Source organism: Oryx dammah, unplaced genomic scaffold (genome assembly GCF_014754425.2).
Source record: "Oryx dammah isolate SB20612 unplaced genomic scaffold, SCBI_Odam_1.1 HiC_scaffold_23, whole genome shotgun sequence".
Lineage (NCBI taxonomy): Eukaryota > Metazoa > Chordata > Mammalia > Artiodactyla > Bovidae > Oryx > Oryx dammah.
This window is the reverse complement of record NW_024070207.1, coordinates 42,937,933-42,959,876: the sequence shown is the minus strand read 5'-3', so window position 1 is coordinate 42,959,876 and position 21,944 is coordinate 42,937,933. Positions and strand designations below refer to the sequence as shown.

At 40.4% G+C, this 21,944-nt stretch overlaps 1 protein-coding gene and 1 pseudogene across 4 annotated transcripts in view; both read left to right on the top strand.

Annotated features, from left to right (window-relative positions):
* Positions 1-21,944, top strand: part of FGF13 (fibroblast growth factor 13) — a 575,359-nt gene that overhangs the window by 139,326 nt on the left and 414,089 nt on the right. The window lies entirely within an intron of this gene.
* On the top strand, positions 1,550-13,509 carry LOC120882476 (annotated as a pseudogene).

Sequence of the window (21,944 nt, the reverse complement as noted above, 5' to 3'; positions counted from 1 at the left end):
GTCTCATTGTGGGAGGATTCTTTACTAGCTGAGCTACCAGGGAAGCCCAAGAATACTGGAGTGGGTAGCCTGTCCCTTCTCCAGGGGATATTCCTGACCCAGGAATCAAACTGGGGTCTCCTGTATTGCAGGTGGATTCTTTACCAACTGAGCTACCAGGGAAGCCCTTGGGATCTGTGGGAAGGCAGCTAAGGCTCCATTGAGGGAGTTTCTGCCTGTTTTCAGGGACATCTGCTGAAGTTCCAAACTCTGTACTGGTTGGCTCCACAGACCCATATCACAGAGCCGAGCTGGTGACTGGAAAGATTATGATTTTACAAGAGGTCAGAACTGTGAGGGTACTTGGAGATGCCAACTTCCAGCATTGAGTGGTAAGAAAAACCAAAGTTCCCATGAGCAAAGGGACTTGTCCAACTTGCCTAAGCTGGTGACTACCAGAGTCTAGTAGCACACTTGCAGTCTTCAGGTTAAGTTAATATTTATCACTGACATGTAAAACCAAATTATTTCTCTACCTTCTGTTTCTTTCCTTCTCCACCTCTTCTAGCTGCTCCACTCCTCTTCCCTGCCTCCAGTGTCCCTTTTGCTTCTTCCACCTCCTTGTTCATCTCCATCTCTTCCATCTTCTTAATAACCTCCCTGATGCATATCATGCATGTGCTGTAAGTAACAAGCTCCTTATCTTCTATGATCCTTCATCCATGTTGGCCACGGTGCCCAAAAACTGAGCATCTTCTGCATAGAAGGTACAAACCAGAGGCCCCCTCTGTGTCCAGGCTGGCTGGCTTCCTGAGCATTGTGCAGATGGCATAGACAAGTCATAGATTTCCTCTCTGGGATACTTTCTGTAGATGTTTGAGAGTTGGACTTCCTTGGCATAGTCTCAGGCTCAGTGGCAAGGAAGGAAGGAAGTTAAGAAGGCTTCCTGTCATTGGATCTGGATCCTAAATAGACCTATGCTTGGCAAGCCTACTTCCCATATTGCCTGGATGGCTCTGCTCCATGGGTAGGGCCTCACTCACTGGCACTCTTTAGCCATGACCAGGTTCAATGCAGGCATCCTATTCACATGGATGTCCATGACATGCCTCCTTGAAGAGCATCAACTTTTAATAACATGTCCCCCTGGGACATTAGATTCCTGTCCTAGGGCTTTGGTGGGGGAAATGTTCATGGGGGAGAGAGAGGGAGAGAACCCTAAGCATTCAATAGAGAATTTCAAACAGCGAAAAATTCATGTTTTTCTTTCATTCATTCTTTTTTCCCCATTCATTCCACACAGACATATTCATTGAGTGCTTAATATGTGCCTGGCACTCCTTTTGGCCACGGGATACAACATTTTCCTTAAGGAGCTTATATTCTAATGAGGGTGGTCAGATAGTAAACAAAAAGACTGATAGTATATTATCAAGTAATGACTCTGATATCATAATATGGGGAAGAATAGAGCAGGTGCATTAGCTTCCTAGTATTGTTGTAAGGTTGTCCTTCAGAGCAGACCCTTGGTCCACAGTTAGCAGCAAACAGCCAGAACTGGTGGGTACAGATGCCGGTAGGTGGGTAGATAGGGTGGTGGGAGGATGTGGACTTTCTCCTAATTGCTTCTTTTTTCTCACTGAAATCAGAAGCTAGGTCATCAGCTGAGAGTGAGGAGGAAGAAAGGAGAGTTAGCAGTGTGAGCAGAGAGGAGGCATATGAAAGAATCTAGGGAAAGCAGACAAATGAATGGGGTAGGGGGTGCAATGGAGCAGGACCCTATGGTCCTTGCCCGCCCCCCCGCCATGTTCTCTACCTGCCTTTTGTCTATGGAAAACTTTAGTCAAAGAATAAGTTTAATCAGAGAAATGAGAAATGCAGGAAAAAAAGGAAAATAGTCAAAAGAAACCAAGTAATAATAATAATGTACTTATTAAGCATAGTCAAGTACCTTTAGTTTTTTCTCAAGGGCTATAGATAATATTCTGAGCCACATCCTGTGAGCTGTCTTATAGATACTAAAACCCCAGGTGGAGAAGTTAACTACATGATAACCAGACTGTACCCATGACATAAGTTGCTAAAATTCTGAAAACTGGCCTCAAGAAATGGGAACAAACAGACTCTGGAACTAATGATTAACTGTACCTAAAACAATCAAGGTGATGCTAATCAGACCACCAATGACCAGTTTGAAGATGACTGTCAGAGCTGACCGTGCTGTTTCTAAATGTAGCCCCCTCCTTGTGGCTATAAAAACTCTTGCTCCACTGGTTGCTGGTGCAGAGTTGGGGCTGGCGGGGTGGGGAGTGGGCAATCAGCCTTTGGACAGATATCTGCCACCCTCCTCCCTCAATTGCTGGCATCTGAAATACAGCAAACTTTCCTTTCCACCAACCTGGCCTGTTTATTGGCTTTTGAGCAGCGAGCAGCCAGACCCTACTCACTCTTTCGGTAACAGGGGTAGAGTGGGGTGGCAGGCAGCACTGAAGACTTGAGCTTTGAGGGTATCAGTTTAAAGGGGAATGGACAGCATGGTGGATGGTGATCCACCTGCGGGCAGGTGTGGAGTCATTAAAGAGCTGGATTTAATCTGAGTTGGGTGTTGTCAAGGGTGCAAGACAGACAGGAGTTTGGGTGGGGGGAGATGGAATTGAGGCCGGATACCAACCTCCTCCTGGATTTGTCTCCCTCTGCTTCCTTAATGTTTTTCATTGCCTTTTCACATCCTCCCTCATTTCATAATTTGGCAGATAACACTTCTGCATAGGTATGAAATATGTCCTCCCTAGCTACAAATAGATATGGAGCAGAGAGAGACAGAGAATGGCAGAGCTCCAGAAGAAGCACAGGTATGCAAGCAAGAGAGACTGGCACTGGGCTTGTTGAATATTTAATTTTAAGAAACTTCATAACAGGTATGTTAGGAAGAAACTCGTTATGATTCTGCTTTTTATGATCTTTTGAGGTAGCAGTCTATTCATTTTGGGCAACATAAAGGCCTTCTGGTCATTTGTTAATAATGATAATAGCAAGTACTGACTTTTATTCAGTACTTGCCATGCTGAAGACACTTCACTAAGTGCTTTAGATGCACTGAGTCATTTAATCCTCTCAACAGGCATAGGGTGAAGTACTACTATCCTCGTTTTTAGGTGACATTAGTTGACTTATCCTCTAGGACACAGCTAGCAGCTTCAGACCTGGCTTCTGAACCCAGAACTTTGTGATTAAACTGTCCACATTTTTTTTTTTTTGGGTCCACAACTTGCAGGATCTTAGTTCCCTGACAAAGGATTGAACCTGTGCTTTCTGCAGTGGAAGCACGGAGTCCTATCCATTGGACTGTCAGGGAAGTCCCTGTCCACACTCTTAATCCCTTCTGCTCTGTACTTCAATGCATTTGCATCTTGGATTACTTATACGTCTCCATTCAGTAGAACTCTTCCATAGCTCACTCCAGGCATGTAATAGTTGCTGGGTACGGACAGCATGTGTGTGGGTGGGGAGAGCTTCAGCCCCCAACTTTTCTTGAACAATGGATTTTAAAAGGAGCTAGAGGAGGAATGGCCTTTGTCCAGGGAAGCTGTTCTAGAGTCTTGTGTTCTGGGCTCCTAGTATGTATTCTGATGACTTTATTTTTTGTTTGTTTATTCACTAAGTCATGTCTGACTCTTTACTATCCCATGGGCTGTAGCTTTCCAGGCTCCTCTGTCCATGGGATTTCCCAGGCAAGAAACCTGGAGTGGGTTGCCATTTCCTTCTCCAGGGGACCTTCCCGACCAAGGGATCAAACACTCGTCTCCTGTATTTGCAAGTGGATTCTTTAGCATGGAGCCACCTGAGAAGCCCATTCTGATGACTGGCCTCCTTTATCTCTGAGACTTTGTTACATCTTGTGGTGTTGCTGGCTCAGTGGGTGTCAGGTTTCCATTTTGTTCTTCTGCATGCTATCATCCTGCCCCTGCCCTGGCCTGTTTCTCTAAGCTGTTGTTAACTCTGGTGGGAGAGTCTGAGACCTGCTGCTGGCTCCCACCTGCCAGTCTTGGCATGACAAATTGCCTTACTATCATACATAATACTGCCATGTAAAATAGAATAGGCTTTCTGCTCACATACTGCTTCCATCTCCTGTATCTGTTTAGATCCAAGCAGCCTATATATATCGTGGACATAAAAGTTATAGCAGAAAAGCATGCTAGGAATCAGTCCTCCATACCAGAGCCAATCAGGATGGATCAGGGAATTCTGTAGATCTCACCTGTTCTAAGCAACATATTAGCTATGCTTACTTCAGCTACCACATTTTGCCTGCTGTGTGCTTACTCTACCCTGGTATGAAATGTATTTTGCAACAGTGCAGAAGAAATATACAAGATTGATTAGACTTGGTACCATTTGTCCATACTCTTGCAGTTATTGTAGCCACTGCTTGAAAAGACTCAAAAAATCCTTTATCCAGTTTTGTTCCTCTATAAAGTTTCATTTAAGTTTTAGCAGGTGTTTTTATGTGTAAATCAGATCAACTTCCCATGATAGCTCCTGATGGTTAACATTTTGATGTTCTGTTTGCCCAAGCAGATTGATTTGCCATTATGGGAAAATGTTTGAACTAAAAAAAGTCCTCTAAACTTTGTTCACTAATCTTATCAAAGAAAATAGAAGCAGACCATGTAGACAGAACCTGCAAATTAAATATACTTTTCCTATTCACATGTATTTGATCAGCATTCGTTATGGAACTAGGGAGGTAGTGGCTTCTTGATTCTGCAATAACATTGAGGTTTAGATCACTTTCCACAGTCTTTAAAAATTCAGCTGGGAAAAGAACAGACAATATTAACTGCTAATAACATCTACTCTTTTGTAGTAAGTTAGGATACCTCATAGAACATCTCATTGTCCTTAACAATCTCATCTATCAGGCCTGGTAGACACCATACAATTGTGCCCTCTCTGGAAACAGCCAGGCCAGCCTCGCTATGTGGTGACAGATTGTTTAGGGTGAGCCAATAGTGGTTGAAGAGTTCAAAAGCTTGTAAAGCTGATTTGTAGCCTTGTGAAGGTCTAATTTCTGCTTGAGTCGCAGGGATAGGTTATTTCACATACTGTTATTTGGATTTGGAGAACTGGGCTAATGGCATGGGCCATTTGGTTTCCTTCTCTTTCTCTTGCACGTTTAAAAAAATTTTTTTTTATGTGGACCACTTTTAAAGTCTGGAGAAGGAAATGGCAACCCATTGCAGTATTCTTGCCTGGAAAATCACATGGACCGAGGAGCCTGATAGGCTACAGTCCATGGGGTCTCAAAGAGTCAGACACAACTAAGCAACTTCACTTCACTTTTAAAGTCTTTATTGAACTTGTTACAGTATTGCTTCTTTTATGCTTTGATTTCTTGGCTGACAGGCATGTAGGATCTTAGCTCCCTGACCAGGAATCAAATCTGCACCCCTTGCATTGGAAGGTGAAGTCTTAATCACTGCACTACTAGGGAAGTCCCTCTCTTGCATGTTTTTTATCTAGTCATTCCTTGATTACCTGACTCTTAACTAGGCATATTAATCAGAGCCATTGTGGAAACTTTAAGAAAAAGAAAGAGAAATGCGCAAGCTGCAGCCCTATGGGTGTTGTTCAGGTAGATCAGGTAGATGGAGAGGGTCACATGGACTTTGGTGTGAATACTGATTCTGTCTCTTGCTAGTCACGTGCTCTGTGGCATATCACGTACCCTCTCCAAGTCTCCTCACTTTGTTGTCAAATGGGTAAAATGTTAGCACTGCCTTCATATGGTTGTTGAGAGGGGTGAATGAGTTGCCGTCACAGTACATAGGTAAAAAATACATCTCTTATTTGAGTGCTTACTATTATTGATTCATAGGTAGCGATTAGGTATCTCCATTTTAAGAAGTTCACAGGTTATCTGGAATTCTATCCCCACTGAGAATCTCTGCTCCTAAAACATTCTTAAAAGATAGCTTTCAATATGAAAAGTGAAGCATCTGCTTCAAATCTGTTTTAGAGGCTGGTTAAGATTCCATGCTATGATGCCACTTCATAAAGCTATGTATGTATATATGTAAGCATGTGTGTTTATATTGAGTATTGATGTTGTTCCTGGCACTGTGCATAGATACTGGGGACCCAAAGACCGTGAAACATGCTCCCTACTCTTAAGAATCGAGTTGCTTAATACTGTTTTCTGCTCTGCAATGAGGTGGCCCAGTATGTCTAAATACAGGAGTAAAAATTCCCTGTGGCATTCAAAGGTGGGTTTGATTTCTAAAGGAACCTAAACTTCTCCAAACATTACTGTTTTAAACTAATCAGTAAGAAATGTTCCATTGATAATCTTTATTTTAATTCTGTTCCAGTGGCTTTTTAAGTGGCTGTACCATTGGCATTTATTGAGAAATACCATATGCCAGGCATTTTTACTGATGCTTTCTTCGTCCTCATGACGTTTTGCTCACAGTCATGTAGCCATAAGTGGCAAAATCAGGATTTGAATCCAGACCTGTCTGACTGTAACTCACATTTTCTGTCCATCCTTCCTTGATGCACATAGGAGGTAAAGATGGGAGCTAATTACTGAGCACAGTTGAAGGGCCATCTTGGCTAATGTTTATAAAGAGGGCAAAATAGCTAATTGTGATCAATTCATGTAAGTTCTCAAGAAACATTAGTGGTGTTAGGCTTAGAGATCACTTATAATGTCAAGAATGGGCTGTGTGTCCTCTCAGTTTCTTTTTCCACTGAATGGATCCTTTTTTTTTTCACAGTTGATCTTAATTATTGAAATGATGAATTGAATGAATCATTTGTGGTTATCAACTGTGTGGTCCTCAATACCATTCATTTATTTAAACATCCTTCAGCTTAACTAAATCATCTCCTGGTGACCTCTGCTTGAACCATACATTTGAGATCGTTCCACAGTTTACATCACTTGAATAAAATACTAAAAACAACACAGGCAAAGTGAGGTGCTTCACATTTTAGTCCTGTATTGTTCTGTAAAAGTGCTTATTAAAGTTTCAGAGATGCCTCCTGCTTTTTAAATAAGGATCACCAAGGGGTCTGGCGAGTGGGCAGCTGGATCCTACTAGAAAACAATGCCATCCTTGTTGAATCAATGCACTTGAATTGAAGCTGTGTTCCCAGGGCCAGTCAGCATCACACTGTCCTATCCTTTTGTAGCATAAGAAATCGATTCCCCAGAGCAGCTCAGGTGCAGCGGTACAGGAAAAACAATCCTGCCATTCCACACAATCCCACCTCTTCAAATCTGCACATTTCAGAAAGACTATTCTTTCTCCTCTTCCATGTCGTCAAATCAACACCCCTGTGCCAGACACTGTTTTCTTCATGGGCTGAGGTCCTCCTCTGATACTTCGGGGCAGACCTCACAGGAACAATTTGTTACCTGGGCCATGTGACCTCACCACCTTCCAGGCTTTGAGTTCTCAGAGTTGTCAAAAGATCAGGCCAGGGCCCTGAGGAAAAACTGGCAATTTTTCTCCTCCTGGGTTCCCAGGTGAGAATCAGAGTCCAGATTCTTTTTCACCTCTGAAGTATTCAGATTGGTGTGGAATCAAACTCATTAATCTCTGTACTTGCCGAAGATGGTGGGTTCTTCCCTTCCCACCATGGTGGGTTCCGTTCCCTTTTCTTTTTTGGTTCTAGTGAACTTGAAAAACAGGTGCTGCTTCAGGTAAACAGTTCGGTATCCACATGAGTGCAAATTACGGTTCCATACCATTGCATTTATTCCAGTGATTGCACTGATTGTGTTTGACCATGCGATAATTAGGCCACATTCAGATCACAAAAGGGCTTCCTTGATAGCACAGTTGGTAAAGAATCCACCTGCAATGCAGGAGACCTGGGTTTGATCCCTGGGTTGGGAAGATCCCCTGGAGAAGGGAAAGGCTACCCACTCCAGTATTCTGGCCTGGAGAAAACATTTTTATTTTCACAGATGGGATGATTGTCTACACAGATAATATACTAAAATATGTAGACAAATGAGTACTAATATAGGTTCCACAAGGTTTTTGGGTATAGGGCCAATATATAAAAATCAATAGTGATCCTCTTCAACGGGAAGAATCAAGGAGAAAATGTTATAAAGACAAATTCTGACAACCAACATGGCATCCAATATTGGTATCTCTTTTCCCATGCTTCACATGTTTCAGGTCCTATGCTGTTTTTGTAAGGTTTGCCCCTCTGCCCTCAGTGTACTTGGATCAAGAAGTTTGTTCTTCCTTTCTTCTAGGCCCTCTAAAAAGAAATTAACTAATTTAGACCAAAGAACAAGTGAAGAGGAGAGAGGATCATTGGAAAGAATTTAGAGAATATTCCTATCCAGTGGTCTCTCTTACAGGTCCATACTGACTTTGCTATAGCTACTGCTTCTGTACCAGCTTATTCAAAATTCAGTTTGTTCCTATCTCTAAGTAAAGGACTTGACAGCTCATTAAAGAATGTACTCCCTCAACTTGAGTGTATTCAAGCAAGAAATCTATCAAGTTATTTTCTTTTTATTACTACAGTGGACTACTACTCACCATATAAACCAAAATAATGCCATTTGCAAAAACATGGATGCAACTAGAAATTATCATACGAAGTGAACTAAGTCAGAAAGAGAAAGACATACCATGTGATGTCACTTATATGTGTAATGTAGAGTATGACAGAGATGAACCTATCTATAAAACAGGAATAGACTCCAGGACATAGAGATCAGACTTGAGGCTGCCAAGGAGGAGGAGGGGAGAAGGATGGACTCAGCATTTGTGGTTGGTAAATATACACTATTACATGTAGAACTGGTAACTAAGAAGGTTCTGCTGTATAGTACAGAAAACTTCATCCATTCTCCTGAGATAAATCATAATGGAAAAGAATATTTTAAATATATATATCTTTATTTATTTATGTAAAACTGTTATTTTGCTGTACAGCAGAGATTGGCTCAACATTGTAAATCAATTCTACTTCAATTTTTAAAAAAGAAGAAACACTTCATATATATAAAAGAACCCAGATAAAGTATGTTTGCATGTGTATGTGTGTGTATGCTCTCTAAACTAATCATCCTCTAGGGACAAAAAAACCATGACTTTGAACAAGTATATACTTTAAATGAAAATAAAGGACCAAAACATATTCTAAAGAATAAGAAGAAAAAGCTTTGTATTTATAACTACTATAATGGAGTGAGTCCCTGGTAGGAAAAGTGGAAGCTTTCATAGGAAAAAAGATCATTTCTGAAACATGGAAACACTGTCACACTAACTAAAACACAGTCTCTGAACATAATAGGAATTATCCCACTTTGTTTAATGAAAGGACAAAATTGACTCTATTTTAGTGAGCTCAGAGTGTCAGCTACTTTCAAGCACACAAGCTCTATTTCCTTAGTTATTTATGTAATTTATGAATAAATACTAGAATTAGAGTTTATTTGAAAGATAAATTGCAAAATTGGAATGGAAAAAAAATTCCATTTACATAGTAGCAAAACCCATAATAAATTTGGAGCTGTACCTAACAAAATGTATGTCTTTTAAGGAAATATTATGAGCTTTTATTGAATTCCATAAACAATGAACAAAATTTAAATAATAGAAGATATAAACCATTCAAATTGTTTGAAAGATTCAATATCATACATAAATCAATTCTCCACAAATTAACTTGCAGTTCAGTGCAATTCCAAACTCTCCAACAGTTTTTTTTTTTTTCCTAGAACTTGGCAAACTTGCCCTAAAATCTACGTGGAAAGAGGGTAAAGATTAGTCAAGATTCTCTACAGAAGAAAAACAATATGAGACTAGCTCTATAAGATATTAAGAATTGTTATTCACTTATATTAACAAAAATGTGATATTAGTACAAGGACAGACAAGTGTACCAATAGAACCAAATTGAAATTCCAGAACCAAACTCATACATATATGAGGGCTTGGTTTATGACAGAGGAGACATTACAAACCAATAGAATAATTCTGGGAAAATCGGCTATGTAGATGGTAAAAAATATTCCTACCCTATACTATACAGCAATGTAAACTCAAGATGGATTAAAGATATAAATGTTAAAAGCAAGAATTATTTGATCCTGAAAAAGATGAAGACTACCTTAATGATCTCAAAGTAGGGAAAAGTTTCTTAAAAACACAAAATGGAAACTATACAAGATAGATACATTTGCCTTAATTAAATGTAAAGACTAGTTGATGAAGTATGTACCACAAAGAAAATTTTAAATAATGAGCCACAGGTTGGTGGGAGCTATTTTTAGCTCTTATAAATAAGGAAGGATTAACATCTAAAATGAGAGGGGACATTAATATCTAGAGGAGAAGGGGATGCCAGATGATGAAATGGTTGGATGGCATCACCGACTCGATGGACATGAGTTTGAGTAAGCTCCGGAGTTGATGATGGGCAGGAAAGCCTGCCATGCTGCAGTCCATGGGGTCACAATGAGTCGGACATGACTGAGCAACTGAACAGAATATCTAGAAGCTGTACTCTAAAAATCATTATGAGAAAGACAGATATTCATTAGAAAACCGTACAAAGGATATGACCAGGCATTTTACAGAGGGATAACCTGATTCAACTCTGGTAGTGGTGGTGGTTTAGTTGCTCAGTCGTGTCTAACTTTTGCGACCCCACAGGCTATAGCACCCCTGGCTCCTCTGTCTATGTGATTTCCGAACGAAGAATACTGCAGTGGCCCTCATCTTGCTGCCCAGCAATCTGGGCCTGTGCGAGGAGCCTGCCGGACACGTTACACCTGCCCACGCCGTAAGTCCACCATTTTGCTTTTGTGGAAGCGGCTGGAGTCCAGAAGTGAAAGTTCTGAGCTGGGAGTCTCAGTGACTGTAGCCGCAGTCGTCTTTGCCACTGCACCTCACTGTGACATGCTCAAGCAACCAGAACCAGAGCGTGGAGGTGCACAACATCCTCAGCAATCGAGGATTCAGCGTCCCGTCCTTCGGAACAGGACCAAACATGAAGCTTCCAGGACGAGCACACGACAGGCCAAACATTTATGATTTCAGAACCACATATGACAAGATGTACAAAGACTTTCTTAGGAAAGACAAAGAACTGTATATGCAGAATGGCATTTTACAGATGCTGGAAAGATATGAGTATCAAGCCCAGGCCAGAGAGGTTCCAGGACTGCAAAAATCCCTTTGACCTCATCCTCACCTGTGAAGAGTGAGTGTATGACCAGATGGTGGAAGATATGAATTCCAGGGAGCAGGAGACCTGCCAGCCTGTGCATGTGATCAACGTGAACAACCTGGAAACCCACAAGGAGGCTACACTGGAGCGTTCCTCATCTGCGACCTGTGCCAGTGTGTCCAGCTCATGGAGGGCATGGAGGACAGGATCAGCGAGCTGCTGCAGGTGTTCGAGGAAAAGAGCGGCAGGAGCTTCCTGCACATCGTCTGCTTCTACTGAGCCCAGCCTGACGTCCGGCCCACCACCCACTTGAAGCCATTTTCTTGAGTTTCCTTTTGGTAGTACTTTTTCGTTCCTGATACTTGTTTTTACCTTTAGGTATTCTGCCGGTGGACGTTAGCAATACCTAGTAAACGGTACTGTATGCAGTGTGAAGATACGAAAATGCCAGATCAGAAAACAAACGTTTTTCCCGTCCCACTTTCCCTTATGAGTAGAATCTTGACTGTAGTTTTTTTTTTTCTTTAACCAAAAAAGATAAAACAGTTGATAGCACATTTCCCCCAAGACATCTGCCTCTCACTGAGCGTCCCTTTTCCGGCTTCCCTAACTGCTTAGAATGTAAGAATTCCTGAATAAAGCAACAGGATCCACTTTTAAAAAGGATCCTGGCATTGGCCAATAAATAGATGTGGATGGTCATTAGTAATAATATTACCAAAAGGAATGCTGGAGTGGGTTGTCATTTTCTTCTCCAGGGGATCTGCTTGACCCAGGTATCGAACCTGGATCTCCTACATTGCAGGTGGATTCCTTACCGGCTGATCCACAAATGAGAAAAGGTTCTCAAGCTCTCAAGTAATGAGGAAAAGGTAAGTTAAAATAACTTTCACAAGGGTCAAATTAGGAAACATAAAAAGACATTGACCCTTGTCTTTCACAAGGGAGGGTCAAATTAGCAAAAATTAAAAAGCATGATCATGCCAAGTGGTCATACCACAGAAAGATGTGGGGAACTTGAAGTTCTGGTGGAAATATAAATTTATACACCTCTTTTGGAGAGCACTAGCAATATCTAGCAAAGATGTGCATGCCTTATTATGGTCCCAAATTTCCTCTTCTAGATGTTTATCAGGGAGAAATCCTTGCATGTGTGAGAAGACATAAACCAGAATGTGTAATGCTCTATTAAAAGTGAATGGCCAGATATGAGAAGGAATTAGTATTATCAATGGTACTTTGAATGATTGAATAGTATTCACCCATTCATCAATAAAGATGAATCTGGAAAATGTACAAAGTGATCTGGAAAAGGATGTGTGCTACATTTGTGCAAACGAATAGGGAAATGGACATTGCCGTGCCAAGGGGTTTCCTGGGGCCTTTGGGTTTTGGGCCACACATAGTTCAGAAGGTTCCCCTGAGGAGATGGTTGGAAAAGTTAAGTCCTATCTCCTCGAGTCTGATGAATCTGAAGTGGAGCAGGCAGACCCTCCTGGACAGTTTCACTTAAAATATTCTCTAAGTTATTGTTCTTACCTTGAAGAATCTTTCTTTCCCTTATAGAAAAGCCTGGTGTCATACCATCCATTATTGTGGTAGTGACTCAGGTATGCAGTGTGGTGGCTCTCTGCTGGGGAGAGTAGAAGGGTCCGGTGACTCAGGATTTTAGATGAAGAGGCTGAGTTTATCGCTGAGACAAATTCTGTATTTTCTTCCCTCTCTTTATGCATCGCTGAAAACTGAAAGGGTTCAGTGATTATTTTTTTAATCACCTAACTTTGGGTTGGTTTTTGTGCAAGATTAAAAAGTCTTTCCTTAAATATTCAGCAGAGTTTTCAGACCTTGACTGAGTTAATAATGAAAGTGATGCTTAGATGCTTAAAATACTTTCTCCCCTCCTCATTTCCCTTTTTTCCCCTATCTTAGAACATAAAAGATGAAGGCAGTTCTGAAGAGTAACTTTTCAGTTGATTAATCCTCTTGAACTCAGTATAGCTTTCAAAGGGAGAAAGGGCCACCAGCAAAGATCAAATCACGACCTCATCTCATGTGTCTACACAGGCTTCTGTTGCCATCGTTTAGGTGGTAGGATTCATGGGTCCTAGTGTTTGATCTAAAATCCTCTCTGCATGTATGATAAGATGTGACTGAATTGTGTGTTTATTTGAATTTTTCTGTCCATTCTGGGAACCTATAATTATATTTGTAGAGATACAGCATTGTGCTAATTATAGAAACTATTGTGATATCATTATTGATGAATAGACTTTTTTCATCTTATTTTGGTATACTTTGCACATTATATGACTCTGTATGCACACTCTTTATTTTTTTAATATAAATTTATTTATTTTAATTGGAGGCTAATTACTTTACAATATTGTATTGATTTTGCCATACATCAACATGAATCCACCATGGGTTTACACGTGTTCCCCATCCTGAACCCCCTCCCACCTCCCTCCCCATCCCATCCCTCTGGGTCATCCCAGTGCACCAGCCCTGAGCATCCTGTATCATGCATCGAACCTGGACTTCTGATTCATTTCACATATGATATTATACATGTTTCAATGCCATTCTCCCAAATGATCCCACCCTCACCCTCTCCCACAGAGTCCAAAAGACTATTCTATACATCTGTGTCTCTTTTGCTGTCTCACATACAGGGTTATCGTTACCATCTTTCTAAATTCCATATATATGTGTGAGGATACTGTATTGGTGTTTTTCTTTCTGGCTTACTTCACTCTGTATAATAGGCTACAGTTTCATCCACCTCATTAGAACTGATTCACATGTATTCTCTTTAATGGCTGAGTAATACTCCATTGGGTATATGTACCACTTCTTTCTTATCCATACATCTGCTGATGGACATCTAGGTTGCTTCCATGTCTTGGCTATTATAAACAGTGCTGCGATGAACATTGGGGTACACGTGTCTCTTTCAATTCTGGTTTCCTCAGTGTGTATGCCCAGCAATGGGGTTGCTGGGTCATATGGCAGTTTTATTTCCAGTTTTTTAAAGAGTCTCCACACTGTTCTCCATAGTGGCTGTACTAGTTTGCGTTCCCACCACCAGTGTAAGAGGATTCCCTTTTCACCACACCCTCTCCAGCATTTATTCCTTGTAGACTTTTGGATTGCAGCCATTCTGACTGGCATGAAATGGTACCTCATTGTGGTTTTGATTTGCATTTCTCTGATAATGAGTGGTGTTGAGCATCTTTTTATGTGTTTGTTAGCCATCCGTATGTCTTCTTTGGCGAAATGTCTATTTAGTTCTTTGGCCCATTTTTTGATTGAGTCGTTTATTTTTCTGGAGTTGAGCTGCAGGAGTTGCTTGTATATTGTTGAGATTAGTTGTTTGTCAGTTGCTTCATTTGTTATGATTTTCTCCCATTCGGAAGGCTGTCTTTTCACCTTGCTTATAGTTTCCTTTGTTGTGCAGAAGCTTTTAAGTTTAATTAGGTCCCATTTGTTTATTTTTGCTTTTATTTCCAATATTCTGGGAGGTGGGTCATAGAGGATCCTGCTGTGATTTTTGTTGGAGAGTGTTTTGCCTATGTTCTCTTCTAGGAGTTTTATAGTTTCTGGTCTTACATTTAGATCTTTAATCCATTTTGAGTTTATTTTTGTGTTTGGTGTTAGAAAGTGTTCTAGTTTCATTCCTTTACAAGTGGTTGACCAGTTTTCCCAGTACTACTTGTTAAAGAGATTGTCTTTTCTCCATTGTATATTCTTGCCTCCTTTTTCAAAGATAAGATGTCCTTAGGTGCGTGGATTTATCTCTGGGCTTTTTATTTTGTTCCATTGATCTATATTTTTGTCTTTGTGCCAGTACCATACTGTCTTGATGACTGTGGCTCTGTAATAGAGCCTGAAGTCAGGCAGGTTGATTCCTCCAGTTCCATTCTTCTTTCTCAAGATTGCTTTGCCTGTTTGAGGTTTTTAGTATTTCCATACAAACTGTGAAATTATTTGTTCTAGCTCTGTGAAAAATACCGTTGGTAGCTTGATAAGTATTGCATTGAATCTATAGATTGCTTTGGGTAGTATATTCATTTTCACTATATTGATTCTTCTGATCCATGAACATGGTATATTTCTCCATCTATTAGTGTCCTCTTTGATTTCTTCCACCAGTGTTTTATAGTTTTCTATATATAGGTCTTTTGTTTCTTTAGGTAGATATATTCCTAAGTATTTTATTCTTTTCGTTGCAATGGTGAATGGAATTGTTTCCTTAATTTCTCTTTCTATTTTCTCATTATTAGTGTATAGGAATGCAAGGGATTTCTGTGTGTTGATTTTATATCCTGCAACTTTACTATATTCATTAATTAGCTCTAGTAATTTTCTGGTGGAGTCTTTAGGATTTTCTGTGTAGAGGATCATGTCATCTGCAAACAGTGAGAGTTTTACTTCTTCTTTTTCAATCTGGATTCCTTTTATTTATTTTTCTGCTCTGATTTCTGTGGCCAAAACTTCCAAAACTCTGTTGAATAGTATTGGTGAGAGTGGGCACCCTTGTCTTGTTCTGACAAATTGAAATGCTTTCAATTTGTCACCACTGAGGATAATGTTTGCTGTGGATTTGTCATATATAGCTTTTACTATGTTGAGATATGTTCCTTCTATTCCTGCTTTTTGGAGAGTTTTTTTTTAATCATAAAAGGATGTTGAATTTTGTCAAAGGCTTTCTCTGCATCTATTGAGATAATCATATGGCTTTTATTTTTCAATTTCTTAATGTAGTGCATTATATTGATTAATTTGCAGATATTGTAGAATCCTTGCATCCCTGGGATAGAGCCCACTTGGTCATGGTGTATGATCTTTTTAATGTGTTGGATTCTGATTGCTAGAATTTTGTTAAGGATTTTTGCATCTATGTTCATCAGTAATATTGGCCTGAAGTTTTCTTTTTTGTGGCATCTTTGTCAGGTTTTGGTATTAAGGTCATGGTGGCCTCATAGCATGAGTTTGGAAGTTTACCTTCCTCTGCAATTTTGTGGAAGAGTTTGAGTAGGATAGGTGTTAGCTCTTCTCTTAATTTTTGGTAGAATTCAGCTGTGGATCCATCTGGACCTGGGCTTTTGTTTGCTGGAAGATTTATGATTATAGTTTCAATTTCCATGCTTGTGATGGGTCCGTTAAGACTTTCTGTTTCTTTTTGGTTCAGTTTTGGAAAGTCATACTTTTCTAAGAATTTTTCCATTTCTTCCAGGTTGTCCATTTTATTGGCATATAATTGCTGATAGTAGTCTCTTATGATCCTTTGTATTTCTGTGTTGTCTGTTGTGATCTCACCATTTTCATTTCTAATTTTGTTGATTTGATTTTTCTTCCTTTGTATCTTGATGAGTCTGGCTAATGGTTTGTCAATTTTATTTATCCTTTCAAAGAACCAACTTTTGGCTTTGTTGATTTTTGCTATAGTCTCTTGTGTTTTTTTTTGCATTTATTTCTGCCCTAATTTTTAAGATTTCTTTCCTTCTACTAACCCTGGGATTCTTCATTTCTTCCTTTTCTAGTTGCTTTAGGTGTAGAGTTAGGTTATTTATTTGACTTTTTTCTTGTTTCTTGAGGTATGCCTGTATTGCTGTGAACCTTCCTGTTAGCACTGCTTTTACAGTGTCCCACAGATTTTGGGTTGTTGTGTTTTCATTTTCATTCGTTTCTATGCATATTTTGATTTCTTTTTTGATTTCTTCTGTGATTTGTTGGTTATTCAGCAGCGTGTTGTTCAGCCTCTTTATGTTGGAATTTTTAATAGTTTTTCTCCTGTAATTGAGATTCAATCTTACTGCATTGTGGTCAGAAAAGATGCTTGGAATGATTTCAATTTTTTTGAGTTTACCAAGGCTAGATTTATGGCCGAGGATGTGATCTATCCTGGAGAATGTTCCGTGTGCACTTGAGAAAAAGGTGAAATTCATTGTTTTAGGGTGAAACGTCCTATAGATATCAATTAGGTCTAACTGGTCTATTGTATCATTTAAAGTTTGTGTTTCCTTGTTAATTTTCTGTTTAGTTGATCTCTCTATAGGTGTGAATGGGGCATTAAAGTCTCCCAGTATTATTGTGTTATTGTTAATTTCCCCTTTCATACTTGTTAGCATTTGTCTTACATATTGCGGTGCTCCTATGTTGGGTGCATATATATTTTAAATTGTTATATCTTCCTCTTGGATTGATCCCTTGATCATTATGTAGTGTCCTTCTTTGTCTGTTTTCAAAGCTTTTGTTTTAAAGTCTACTTTATCTGATATGAGTATTGCTACTCCTGCTTTCTTTTGGTCTCTATTTGCATGGAATACCTGTTTCCAGCCCTTCACTTTCAGTCTGTATGTGTCCCTTGTTTTGAAGTGGGTCTCCTGTAGACAACATATATAGGGTCTTGGTTTTGTATCCATTCAGCCAATCTTTGTCTTTTGGTTGGGGCATTCAACCCATTTACATTTAAGGTAACTATTGATATGTATGATCCCATTGCCATTTAATTTATTGTTTTGCGTTTGAGTTTATGCACCCTTTTTGTGTTTCCTATCTAGAGAAGATCCTTTAGCATTTGTTGGAGAGCTGGTTTCAGTTCAGTTCAGTTCAGTTCAGTCGCTCAGTCGTGTCCGACTCTGCGACCCCATGAATTGTAGCACACCAGGCCTCCCTGTCCATCACCAACTCACGTCCATCGAGTCCGTGATGCCATCCAGCCATCTCATCCTCAGTCATCCCCTTCTCCTCCTACCCCCAATCCCTCCCAGCATCAGAGTCTTTTCCAAAGATTCAACTCTTTGCATGAGGTGGCCAAAGTACTGGAGTTTCAGCTTTAGCATCATTCCTTCCAAAGAAATCCCAGGGCTGATCTCCTTCAGAATGGACTGGTTGGATCTCCTTGCAGTCCAAGGGACTCTCAAGAGTCTTCTCCAACACCACAGTTCAAAAGCATCAATTCTTCAGTGCTCAGCCTTCTTCACAGTCCAACACTCATATCCATACATGACCACAGGAAAAACCATAGCCTTGACTAGACGGACCTTTTGCTTGTCTATAAAGCTTTTGCTTGTCTGTAAAGCTTTGGATTTCTCCTTCATATTTGAATGAGATCCTTGCTGGGTACAGTAATCTGGACTGTAGGTTATTTTCTTTCATCACTTTAAGTATGTCCTGCCATTCCCTCCTGGCCTGAACAGTTTCTATCGAAAGATCAGCTGTTATCCTTATGGGAATCCCCTTGTGTGTTATTTGTTGTTTTTCCCTTGTTGCTTTTAATATTTGTTCTTTGTGTTTGATCTTTGTTAATTTTATAAATATGTGTCTTGGGGTATTTCACTTTGGGTTTATCCTGTTTGGAATTCTCTGGGTTTTTTGAACTTGGGTGATTATTTCCTTCCCCATTTTAGGGAAGTTTTCAACTATTATCTCCTCAAGTATTTTCTCATGGTCTTTCTTTTTGTCTTCTTCTTCTGGGATGCCTATGATTCGAATGTTTGGGCGTTTAACATTGTCCCAGAGGTCTCTAAGATTGTCCTCATTTTTTAAAATTTGTTTTGTTTTTTTCCTGTCTGGTTCATTTATTTCTACCATTCTACCATTTGATCTCATTTATTGCATTATTCATTATATATTGACTCTTTTTTATTTCTTCTAGGTCCTTGTTAAACCTTTCTTGGATTTTCTCAATCCTTGTCTCCAGGCTATTTATCTGTGATTCCATTTTGTGTTCAAGATTTTGGATCACTTTTCACTATCATTATTCAGAATTCTTTATCAGGTAGATTCCCTATCTCTTCCTCTTTTGTTTTGTTTGTTGGCCATTTATCTTGTTCCTTTACCTGCTGGGTATTCCTCTGTCTCTTCATCTTGTTTATATTGCTGTGTTTGGGGTGGCCTTTCTGTATTCTGGCAGTTTATGGAGTTCTCTTTGTTGTGGAGTTTCCTTGCTGTGGCTGGGGTTGTATGGGTGGCTTGTCAAGGTTTCCTGGCTAGGGAAGCTTGTGTTGATGTTCTGGTGGGTGGAGCTGGATTTCTTCTGTCTGGAGTGCAATGAGGTGTCCAGTAATGAGTTATGAGATGTCAGTGGGTTTGGAGTGATTTGGGGCAGCCTGTATATTGAAGCTCAGGGCTGTGTTCCTGTGTTACTGGAGAATTTGCATGGTATGTCTTGCTCTGGAACTTGTTGGCCCTTGGGTGGTGCTTGGTTTCAGTGTAGATATGGAGGCATTTAATGAGCTCTGGTCAATTATTGTTCCTTGGAGTCAGGAGTTCTCTGGTGTTCTCAGGATTTGGTCTTAAGCCTCCTGCTTCTGGTTTTCAGTCTTATTTTTACAATAGCTTCAAGACTTCTCCATCTATACAGCACCATTGATAAATATCTAGGTTAAACATGAAAAGTTTCTCCACAGTGAGGGACACTCAGAGAGGTTCACAGAGTTACATGGAGAAGAGAAGAGGGAGGAGAGATATAGAGATGACCTGAATGAGATGAGTTGAAATCAAAAGAGGAGAGAGCAAGCTAGCCAGTAATCACTTCCTTTTGTACGCTCCAATGTCTGGACTGCTCAGAGATGTTCATGGAGTTATACAGAGAAGAAAAGAGGGAGGAAGGAGACAGAGGTGACCAGGCAGATAAGGGAGGAATCAAAAGGAGAGAGACAGATCCAGCCAGTAATCAGTTCTCTAAGTGTTCTCCACTGTCTAGAACACACAAAGAGATTCACAGAGTTGGGTAGTGAAGAGAAGGGGGAGGGAGGAGATAGAGGTGACCTGGTGGAGAAAAAGCAGTATCCAAAGTGGGAGAGAGCAGTCAAGCCAGTAATCTTGCTCCAAAGTAAAAATGGGTACTGAAGACTGGGTTCTTAAAGGTACAAAATTGATAACAAATACCAAATAGCAGTGAATAAAAAGGTAGAGTAGAAGTTAGATTTTCAAAAATACAGTATTACAGAAAAAAAAAAACAAAGTCACAAAAATTATAATATATATATATATGTGAAGTTTGCTTTAAAAAATAGATTCTCTCTTTTTTTTTTTTGCAAAGTAATAGTAGGTTATAAAAATGAAAATTAAAGTAGTAGTAAACATTTTTAAAAATTAAAAAAAAAGAACTATAGTAAAAATAGTAAAAATATATCTAGGAGTTTCTCTGGTGCTGCTGTGGGCAGTGTGGGGTCAGTTCATTTTCAGATAGTTCCTTGATCCAGCTTATATTTCTCAAGATCTATAGGCCCCTTCCTATGTGGTCAGTACTAACTACAGGGTTTTAATCTATTGCACCTGTCACTTCCAAGGAGGTTCCCTCTAGTTTAGCTTCTTCTGTTTTCTGGTCTCTTCAGTGTCTAATTTACGCCCTGACACGAGGGGGCGGTGGTGGACACTTGTTTTAGGCTCATTTGTTCAGTCATGTTGTGGGAAGGGAGGGACGCTGCAAACAAATAACACTGGCGTGTGCTCGCAGTGTCTCGGCCACACTGGGTTTGTCCCCTCTCATGGCGTGTGTGCTTTCCCTGTCTACACTGCTTAGGCTCTAGGTTGCTTTGCTGGGAACTGAGGCCAGTCCTGGTTGTTTGCACTTCCCAGTTTTAAGGCACTCAGGTTCAGGTACTCGGGTAGTCCTCAGAGGCGCAGACTCGCTTGGGCCTGCGTTTTGTGCCCTTCCCAAGTTCGAGCAGCTCAAGTGACCAGGTGTTTGGCAAGCATGGTGGCTGCAACTTATCGCCTCCCCTGTTCCTGCCACTCGGTTTTCTGAGTGTACATCAGGCGCACCTTCTGACTGTCCAGAATCCCAAGAAGTCTTCGTTAGCAATGAAGCCTGCTTGCAGTTTGGTAAATAATGCCGTTCTGGGGCCGTGATTGCCCCCTTCCAGTTCTGGCTGCCCTCACCTGCGTTTCACCAGGCAGGGGGATGGGTCGGGCTAGCTTTGCTCAGTCCTTTTTTCTGTGATGGAGTTCTCAAGGCAAGAGTACTGAAGTAGTTTGCCATTCCCTTCTCCAGTGGACCACATTCTGTCAAACCTCTCCACCATGACCCGCCTGTCTTGGGTTGCCCTGCGGGCATGACTTGGTTTCATTGAGTTAGACAAGGCTGAGAAAGCCTTCTTCAGCGATCAATGCAAAGAAAAAGATGAAAAGAACAGAATGGGAAAGACTAGAGATCTCTTCTAGAAAATTAGAGATACCAAGGGAACATTTCATGCAAAGATGGGCTCGATAAAGGACAGAAATGGTCTGGACCTAACAGAAGCAGAAGATATTAAGAAGAGGTGGCAAGAATACAGAGAAGAACTGTACAAAAAAGATCTTCATGACCCAGATAATCATGATGGTGTGATCACTCATCTAGAGCCAGACATCCTGGAATGTGAAGTCAAGTGGGCCTTGGAAAGCATCGCTACGAACAAAGCTAGTGGAGGTGATGGCATTCCAGTTGAGCTATTTCAAATCCTGAAAGATGATGCTGTGAAAGTGCTGCACTCAATATGCCAGCAAATTTGGAAAACTCAGCAGTGACCACAGGACTGGAAAAGGTCAGTTTTGATTCCAATTCCAAAGAAAGGCAGTGCCAAAGAATGCTCAAACTACCGCACAATTGCACTCATCTCACATGCTAGTAAAGTAATGCTCAAAATTCTCCAAGCCAGGCTTCAGCAATACGTGAACTGTGAACTCCCTGGTGTTCAAGCTGGTTTTAGAAAAGGCAGAGGAAACAGAGATCAAATTGCCAACATCCGATGGATCATGGA